Genomic DNA, 10,744 nt, shown 5'->3' on the forward strand with positions numbered 1-10,744 from the left:
TACCTATATAGGGATTATTAAGTGCCAGGCTCTATTCTAAACACTTTACGTGCAGTAATTCATTTAATCCACGTGACAATGCTGTGAGTAGGTTCTGTTATTATCCCATGTTACAGATGAGGAAACTGAAGCTCAGAGTGGTTATGTAACTTGCCACAAGCCACACAGCTAGTAACATGGCTGAGTCTAGATTCAGACCCAGGTGGTCTGGCTCCAAGTCTATGCTCTTAAGTACTATATTGGTCTTCACTGTAAAACACGGAAAGCAAGATTCATTTGTCATAAATAGAAGTTTGCTAGAAAAAGAACATGCATAGCTATTAAAATAAAATTTGTTCGTCCATTAACTGCCCCAAATTGTGTGTAACTCCAGTGGTGGTGGTTTTTTTTTTTTGAGGAAGATGAGCCCTGAACTAACTACTACCAATCCTCCTCTTTTTGCTGAGGAAGACTGGCCCTGAGCTAACATCCATGCCCATCTTCCTTTACTTTATACGTGGGACGCCTACCACAGCATGGCTTTTGCCAAGCAGTACCATGTCCGCACCCGGAATTCTAACCAGCGGACCCCGGGCCGCCAAGAAGCGGAAGGTGCGAACTTAACCGCTGTGCCACCAGGCCCGCCCCTCCAGTGGTTTTTGCACTGCATTTCAGGGAACCCAGACGCTTTGTTTTGCCCCCTGTTCTCTCAGCCACTGTTCACTATCTTTCCTCTGCCGCAGCTTCTTTCTCAGTGGCCCCCAGCCTCATTATTCATGCTTAGGGACCTCCTATCTCTTCTGCCCTCTTCTCCTTGGGTTTTCCCCTCCTGGCACTCCATCCTCTGTTCTGCCTGGGATTCCACATGGTGGGTTTGCAGTGCTGCGAACATTGAAAGAACATTCTGTTTTCCCAAGTAGGAGAGCTTCTCCCCAGCTGAATCCTAGCAGAGGGGCCCCGTTGGGGTCCCTCTTTGGAGCAGTGGCAGAGGCTCTCCTCAAGGACACCTGGCAGCAGGTGGGGGTCCTTGAAAGAGCTGGGGATATTTCTAAATGGCCCCAGGTGTGATGGCAAGTGCAGCTCCGGCTTCTGAAAACCCTTCTTCCCGTTCCTCGTCTGTCTCCTCTAACTTTTCCACCACCAGTGGCTCTCAAGTGGGAGCGCTTGTGGTCCCTGGACCAGCAGCGTGAGCATCACCTGGAAGCGATTAAAATGCAAATTCTGGGGCTTCACTCCAGACTTACTGAGTCAGAAACTGTGGGTGAAGCCTAGAAGTCTGTTTTAAAAGCCTTCTCGGTGATTTTGAAGCATGCTAAATTTTGAGAACTACAAGTCTCAAGTTTTAAAAAATGGTTAGCTCAGGGCCCGCCATCCTCTCAGAGCAGTGTGTCTGCCCACTGCTCCCTATCCTGGGGTTGAGGTGGAGATCAGGACCTTCCTCCCTGAAACTTCCCCTCTAACTTAAACATGTATATGTCCCTACTTCCAAAAAGGACTTGCTGTATCTTAGCCAGAGATGGAGAGATTATACCTAAAAACCTGGGCGAGGGAAGCACCATAAGGCAAAGAGGAAAGTGCTCTGTGTTCCCTTGGCCTCATTGCCTAATGATACCACTAACAATTTCAGCAGGAAAGAATCCTGTCATGTGTTTCTGATGCACATTAATGGTACTGGTACACTGAAAAAGACAATTAATGATTATTATTTTTTAAAAATTATGGTAATAAGGGCCTGCCCCGTAGCCGAGTGGTTAAGTTCACGCCCTCTGCTTCGGCAGTCCAGGGTTTCGCCTGTTCAGATCCTGGGCACGGACCTAGCACCGCTCACCAAGCCATGCTGAGGCAGCGTCCCACACAGTAGAACTAGAAGGATCTACAACTTGAATACACAACTATGTACTGGGGGGCTCTGGGGAGAAGAAGAAGAAAAAAAGAAAAAAAGAAAAGATTGGCAACAGATGTTAGCTCAGGGCCAATATTCAAAACAAAAAAAGTTACTGTGATAGACTGATAATGGTCCCCAAAGTTACCGGATACTAATCTCTGGGAGCTATAAATGTTAACCTTCTTTGGAAAAAAGGGTCTTTGTAGATGTGATTAAATTAAAGGTTTCTGAGATGAGGAGATTATCCTGGAATATCCGGATGGGCCCTAAACGCAAGCCCATGTATCTTTATAAGAAGGAAACAGGAAGTTTCAACACGGTTACACGGAGAAAGTGATGGGAAGACAGCAGAGAGAGATTAGATGCTGCCGACCTGGAAGATTGGAGAGATGCAGCCACGAGCCCAGGAATGCCAGCAGCCACCAGAAGCTGCCTGGAAGAGGCAAGGAACGGATGCTCCCTTAGCATCTCGGGGCGGGGGTGGGGGGGGAGCAAGGCCCTGCGGACACTTTGATGTCAGCCCAGTGCTGTTAATTTTGGACTTCTGGCCTCCAGAACTCTGAGAGAATGAAGTTTTGTTATTTTAAGCCATCGGGTTTGTGGTAATTTGCTACAGCAGCCACGAGAAACGAATGCAATGATGATTCACTTTTATTAAAGTAGTACATTTCAAACCTGGTTTTCCTTAAGCCTTTAAGTACGAATTACAAAATTTTTTGTTCTATTTATCAATCTAGTAAAATAAGAACTATTATCTTTACTTTTTCTTTGATAAAACTCAGGTTGGATACACTGAACTCCCTTAAATGATGATACCCATTTGTAACGCAAGTTCCCTCAAACTTTTAAAATTGCATTTGGATAGTTAATATATTTAATTTTCTTACGTATCACAGATGCCTGGCCTGAATGTAAACTTCCCAACAAACTTGCTGGTAAGTCTTAAACTTATAAACACAGTGAAACTATTCAACTACCATTTACCAAACTTAAAACAAATCATACATTTTAGCTAAAAATCATAACCCTAAAATCAATTTTTAAAGACTTTTTTATTTTGAAATTATTTTAGATTAACAGAAAAAGTTGCAATGTGGATGAATCTTGAAAACATGCTAAGTGAAAGAAGCCAGACACAAGAGCCGTATATTTGTACGATTCCATTTATGTGAAATGTCTTGAACAGCCAAATCCAGAGTCAGAAAGATTAGTGGTCCCCAGGGTCTGGGGGAAGGAGGGAACCGGGAGTGACAGCTAATGAGTACAGGGTTTCCTTTTGGCCGTGATTAAAATGTCCTGGAATTAGAGAATGGTGATAGTTTCACAACCCTGCGAAAATACTAAAAACCACTGAATTGTACACTAAAACGGTGAATTTTATGGTATATGAATTATATCTCAATATTTAAAAAATCATTTACATAGAAAAAAACAGTAGAGAGTTCACCGTACCCTTCACCAGCTCCCCCTAATGTTAATTTATGTAAGTGTAGTGCCGTTATCGAAAGCGGTTAATTAACATTGAGACAATACAAGTAACTGAACTGCGGACCTTATTCAATTTTTCCCAGCTTTTCCAGTAATGGTCATTTTCTGTTTCTGGACCCAATTCTGGACGGCTGCTCTTAGCTGTCGTGTCTCCCTGGTCTCCTCCAATCTGTGACAGTTCCTCAGACTTCCCTTGTCTTCTCTCCCTTGTCTTGACACTTCAATGAGTACTGGTCAAGTAGTTTGTATAATGCTTTTCAATTGGATTTGTCTGCGTTTTCTTGTGATTAAGTTGAGGTTATGTATTTTTGGCTTGAAACCGCAGAAGTGACGTTGTGCCTTCTGCAGTCCATCATGTCGACATATCTTATTACTGATATCTGGGATCATGTGGTTATGATGGGGTCTTCTGAGTTTTTGCATTGTAACCTTAAGACTTTTCCCTTTGCAATTAGTAAATATCTTGTGGGGAGTTGCTGGGAGACTGTGTAAATATCCTGTTTCTCATCAAACTTTTGCTCACTGATTTTAGCATCAAACATCAATTTTTTTTTATTGTGGCAAAATATCCATAACATAAAATTTACTATTTTAACCTTTTTTTTTTTAAAGATTTTATTCTTCCTTTTTCTCCCCAAAGCCTCCCGGTACATAGTTGTGTATTTTTAGTTGTGGGTCCTTCTACTTGTGGCATGTGGGATGCCTTCTCAGCATGGCCTCATGAGTGGTGCCATGTCCCAGCCCAGGATTCGAAACCGCAAAACCCTGGACCACCGAAGCAGAGCGCGCGAGCTTAACCGCTCGGCCGCAGGGCCAGTCCCTATTTTAACCTTTTTTTTTTTTTTTTTTTAGGAAGATTAGCCCTGAGCTAGCTACTGCCAGTCCTCCTCTTTTTGCTGAGGAAGCCTGGCCCTGAGCTAACATCATGCCCATATTCCTCTACATTTTATATGTGGGACACCTACCACAGCATGGCATGCCAAGTAGTGCCACGTCTGCACCCAGGATCCGAACCGGCAAACCCCGGGCCGCCGAGAAGCTGAACGTGCGAACTTAACTGCTGCACCACTGGCCGGCCCCTATTTTAACCACTTTTAAGTGTACATTTCTGTGGCATTAAGTACATTCACAGTGTTGTGCAACCAACACCAAGATCCATTTCCAGAACTTTTCATCTTCCCCAACTGAAGCTCTGTCTCCATTAAACACCAACCCCCCATTTCCCCCTCTTCCCAGCCCCTGGCAACCACTGTTCTGATACCAGCCCTGACATTGGTTCCCCTACATTAAACCCAGCATGTATGGGGTTAAAATCAAAACATTCATCCCCTTTTCCTGCTTCCTCCCTGGCTTCCTGGCACCAGAATGCGCCATCCACCAGGGAGACAGACAGATCCCCTTATGTTGCCATCCTCTTGTCTATAAGCAGCCTCACAAGGCCAAATGCAGGTTGGTGGGAAAGCACCAACTAGCAAGGCCACAGGTTCCCCCTCCCTACAAGCAGCAACATTCCTCAAAACCTTTAAAACCCCTTACCCACTTCTTGATGAGGAGCTAGTAATTCCTAAGGTGCTAGCCGGCTGCTACTCCCTTAGGTGAGCAGAATGTAAATATTCTCCAATCTTGTCTCATTTGATAATGTGCTTAGTAGAGTACTTTAAAAATTAAATTCAGGGGCCAGCTGGCAGCATAGTGGTTAAATTCGCATGCTCTGCTTCAGTGGGCTGGGGTTCACGGGTTTGGATCCTGGGCGTGGACCTATGCACCACTCATCAAGCCATGCTGTGATGGCACCCCGCATACAAAAAAAAGGAAGATTGTCACAGATATTGGCTCAGGCGCAATCTTCCTCACACATACACACAAAAATTTAAATTCAAAGGTTTTTCAAATACCCTTTGTATCCTATCGATTTTCTTTTATTTTTGCCGACTGTTCAAAGCACTTTACATTTTATTTTTATCTAAGTAATATATGTACACAACTTAAAAAGTCAAATAGTACTATTAGACTATAGTGAAAAACAGCAATCTCTGTCGCATCTTTTCTGAAATCCACTTCCTGGAGGCAACAGCTTTCCACTCCTTTAGCCTTCCGGGAATTACCTCCATATTTTTAGACATGACTATATTGCCATTTCTTATGTGCAGTCTTTTTTTTTTTTTTTTTTTGAGGAAGATTAGCCCTAAGCTAACATCTGCTGCCAATCCTTCTCTCTCTCTCTTTTTTTTTTTTGCTGAGGAAGACTGGCCCTGAGCTAACATCCATGTCCATCTTCCTCCATTTTACATGTGGGACGCCTGCCACAGCCTGGCCTGCCAAGCAGTGCCATGTCTGCACTCAGGATATGAACCAGTGAACCCCAGGCCGCCAAAGCAGAATGTGCGCAACCAACCACTACACCCTGGGCCGGCCCCTGTGCAGTCTTGATGTTGTCTGTTGGTTTTTATATTAGGGTGAAGTCTGCTGCAAGTAACGAGAGTCTTGACTAATAGTGGCCAAAGCAATTAAGACATTGAATTATTTCATAAGGTCAGCAGTCTGGAAGTTTGAGGAGTCAGAGCAGGTCCGGTGGCTCGATGGTGTCAGGACACTGTGTCACCCTGAAGTATGTGTTTCTCTTTTGTTTTTTTGCTGGAAAAGATTCACTCTGAGTTAACATCTATTGCCAATCTTCGTCTTTTTTTTTTCTCCCCAAAGCCCCAGCACATAGCTGCATATTCTAGTTGTAAGTCCTTCCAGGTCTCCTGTGAGAACCGCCGCCACGGCACGGCTACTGACAGACGAGTGGTGTGGTTCCGTAGCTGGGAACTGAACCTGGGCCACAGAAGCAGTGTGCGCTACACTTTAACTGCCAGGCCATCTGTGGCCTAGCTCTGTGTGTTTCTCTTAGCACCCCTCTCCTCTTTTGGTCACAGGGTGGCTGCCGCAGCCCCAAACCTCCCCTCCTCACATGCTCACACACAACAGGTTGGAGAGCAGGAAGGAAGGGGGTTGAAAAGGGAAAAGCTCTTGCCCTTTATCAGGGAGGAACATGTATGGAACAAAATCATATAAATCCATACTGTGAAAATGTCCTCATCTGTGTTTTAAGAATACATAATTTACAACTGTATTAGTTGTCTTTTTTTTTTGAGGAAGATCAGCCCTGAGCTAACTACTGCCAATCCTCTTTTTGCTGAGGAAGACTGGCTCTGAGCTAATGTCCACGTTCATCTTCCTCTACTTTATACGTGGGACGCCTACCACAGCATGGCTTGCCAAGCGGTGCCATGTCCGCACCCGGGATCCGAACCAGTAAACCCTGGAGTGCCAAGAAACAGAATGTGTGAATTTAACCAGTGCACCACCGGGCCAGCCCCTGTATTAGTATTCTGTGGCTGCTATAACAAATTACCACAAACTGATTGGCTTAAAACAACAGAACTTTATTCTCTCGCAGTTCTGGAGGCCAGAAGTCCAAAATTAGTATCACTGCACCGAAATCAAGGTGTCAGCAGGGCCACGCTCTCTTCAGAGGCTCTAGGGAAAAACCCATCCCTTGCCTCTTCCAGCTTCTGGTGACTGCTGGCATTCCTTGGCTTGTGGCCACGTCTCTCTAATCTTCGAGGCCAACATCTTCAAATCTCTCTCTGCTCTGTCTTCCCATCACCTTCTCCTCTGTTTCTCTGTGCCAAATATCCCTCTGCCTCCCTCTTACAAGGATACATGCGCTTGCGTTTAGGACTCACTCGAATAATCCAGGATAATCTCTCTGTCTCAAAGTCTTTAATAACATCTGCAAAGACCCTTTTTCCAAATAAGGTAACATTTCCAGGTTCCAGGGATCAGGACCTGATATCTTTGGCCCATGACAGTGACCTATTCAATTAAAGAACTTTGGGTTCGCGAATGTAATTAACAGAGGCGAAGGTCTTATAAGTAGATTTGACTGGGCTCTGTTCTCTTGCTTACAGGATAGAATTTCTAATGTTTCTCTTCCATTCATTGTAAAGAGATAAGGACTTTTCCTATCGGATTGCTTTGTTACAGAAATTGGGTTTTACCCAGAGTTAATTCAAAGTCACCCAAAGTTAAGTTAACTTCAAATTTACAAAATTTGGTTTAGATCAGTGGTTCTCAATGGGGGTGCTACTGCCCCTTAGGGGACTGTCTGGAGTTTGTGAGGGAGATTTTTCTGGCTGTGACAATGCCACATAGGGGATGCTTTGGCATTTATTGGGGGGGAGGCTAGGGATCCTTGCCAAGCTGCTATGTGCAGGATGGTCCAGCACAATGAAGAACTGTCCCCTTTCAAATGTCCCACCAGATAGCCTTGCAGGTGGAAAACATGTTTATAACTAGAACCTAATTCATTTTATTTATTTATTATTTTATTTACAAACAACAAAATGTTCTTGGTGCAGTTTTCATAGACACTGAATTTTCCTGTTTCTTGTTAGGTTTGGAATGCTACTGAGAGTTCTTCCCTATTTTGGAGAGTGCTGTTGCCCGTGGTAACGGCAATGGTCCTATTCGAGTTGCCAATGCAGTGCCCTGGATCAGTCTGCATTTGTAGCTGACCAGAAGACATGTTTCATTATAAATATTTCATATGACATGTTATTGTATTAGAGATGCCTTTTCTCTTAGTTCTCCTTTTTGTTACAGTTAAAGGCCATTTGGAGCAGCCATGATGGGCTATGTCGCGGGACTACAACAAGGGGAGAGGTGAGGCACAGGGGAAGTCTAGCATCGCTACGAGAGAAACAGACCAACTGTGGGTACGAGGTATGGCGAAAACAGAGAGAGATTTTTTGTCTTTAAGCACATACAGGACATTATAATTCTAATTGAATGTTGTCCCTGAAACTAGAAGAATGCCTGGCAGATAGTAGGTGTTAATAAAATTCTAGTTGACATACTATAGGTTCTTTTTATTTGACTTACAACAGAATTCTGTAGCAAACTTTTCTAATAGATCCGTGTATTGAGCTTCTTCCTATGCGTTTTACATGGTGGCAAACACTTTATTGTATTTGTTTAATGCTCAAACCACCTTGTGGTTCACAGGTATTTACCAAGAAAAATTTTGTTCAAACAAACATGCAAGCTTTAGTTATGACTGCCCCAAACTGGAAACAATCCAGATGTCCTTCAGCTGGGGAATGGAAAAACAAACTGTGGTACATCCATACAAGGTAAATCATTGATGCAAAGGAAGTAACTGCTGATACAGGCAAGGACATTCATGAATGTCAGACGCGTTATGTTGAGTGAAAGAAGCTAGACTCAAAAAGCTACATACTGTATGACTCCATTTAGATGACATTTGGCAAAAGAAAAAACTATAGTGAAAGAAAACAGATCAGTGTTTGCCAGGGACTTGGGGGCGGGAAAAGGATGACTGCAAAAGAATAGCATAAGAAAATTTTTCAGGGGCCGGCCCGGTGGCACAGTGGTTAAGTGCGCATGCTCCGCTTCGGTGGTTTGGATCCCGGGTGCGGACATGGCACCGCTTGGCAAGCCATGCTGTGGTAGGCATCACACGTATAAAGTAGAGGAAGATGGGCAAGGATGTTAGCTCAGGGCCAGGCTTCCTCAGCAAAAAGAGGAGGATCAGCGGTGGATGTTAGCTTAGGGCTAATCTTCCTAAAAAAAAAAACAAATAAATAAAATCCAGCAATTTCACTTCTGAGTATCTACTGAAAAGAAGTGAAAGCAGGGACTCAAACAGATACTCGTACACCCATATTCATAGCTGCATTATTCACAATAGCCAAAAGGTGGAAGCAACACCAATGTCCATTGTCAGATGAATGAACAAAATACACTATATACATACAGCAGAACATTATTCAGCCTCAAAAAGGAAGGAAATTCTGACACATGCTACAGCACGAATGAACCTTGAAGATATTATGCTGAGTGAAGTAAGCTAGTCACAAAAGGACAAATGTGTATGATTCCATTTATATGAGAAGGGGAACCTAGAGTAGTCAAATTCATACAGATAGAAAGAAGAATGGTGGGTATTAGGAGCCGAGGGGAGGGAGGAATGGGGAAATTAGTATTTAATGGGTTCAGATTTTCAGCCGGCGAAGATGAAAAAGTTCTGGAGATGGAGTGTGGTGGCAGTTTCACAACAATGTGAATGTACTTAATGCCACAGAACTCTACCCTTAAAAATGCTAACACGGTAAAAATGGTAAATTTTATGCTATGTATGTTTCACCATAATACAAAAAAATCTTATTTAAAAAGAAAAAACCCACAAAAATCCTTGTAGGAAGGCCAGTTATTTTATAAGTAAAGGAGGTGATGCTCACAGATAGGAAGAATCTTGCTCAAGTTCACACAGCTGGAAAAACGTGATTTGAACATAAATCTAACTCTTTGACGTGGGATCATGGAAAGAGCACCAAAGCAATGTCAGTTCTACCACCAGCTTGATGGTGGGCAACTCCTTTGTCTTCTCCAGCTCTGAGTGGGTCTCTCCTGTGTAAAGTGATCGATTGGCTGGCCTGGCCTGGCTTAGCTCATTTCCCAGAACGCTTTGCAGCTTTGACACTATTTGTTGATGGGTATTTCTGAGCTTGATCTTCCTGCTCACTCTCATTCCCCACACTTGGCTCTGAAGAACATGGGACTATTTTAAAAAATCAGATGCATCCCCAACGTTGAAGTTCTGCTTTTCTTAGGATGTCTCTTCAGGATCTAAAGGCCATTTTGAGAGAAGGACCCACTCTAGCCAATATGGTAGCCACTGTCCCCATGTGGCTACTGAACACTTGAAATGTGGCCAGTCCAAATTGAGATGTACTGTAAGTGTATGATACACAATGAATTTCAAAGACTTAGTGCGGGGAAAAGAAGGTAAAACATCGTAATAATTTTTATATTGATTACATGATGAAATTACAGTGTTTTACATATATTGGGTTAAATAAAATACATTGTTAAAATTTTAAAGTGGATATCAGAAAAATTAAAAGCACATGAGTTTCACATCATATTTTTGTTGCAGTGTTTTGACCCTAAATCCTACCAGTATTATTGGAACAAATGTGGAACTGCCGCCATGACACCTTTATTTATTTATTTTTTTTAAAAGATTTTATTTTTTTCCTTTTTCTCCCCAAAGCCCCCCGGTACATAGTTGAATATTCTTCGTTGTGGGTCCTTCTAGTTGTGGCATGTGGGACGCTGCCTCAGCGTGGTTTGATGAGCAGTGCCATGTCTGCGCCCAGGATTCGAACCAACGAAACACTGGGCCGCCTGCAGCGGACACACGAACTTAACAACTCAGCCATGGGGCCAGCGCCCATGATACCTTTAAAATGGCTATGCTTACTGGGTGGCTAGGGGCCTGCTGATACCCACCCATCTTGGATTTGCAGATATCAAAGTGGT

Source organism: Equus caballus, chromosome 12, assembly GCF_041296265.1.
Source record: "Equus caballus isolate H_3958 breed thoroughbred chromosome 12, TB-T2T, whole genome shotgun sequence".
In the NCBI taxonomy this organism is placed as follows: domain Eukaryota; kingdom Metazoa; phylum Chordata; class Mammalia; order Perissodactyla; family Equidae; genus Equus; species Equus caballus.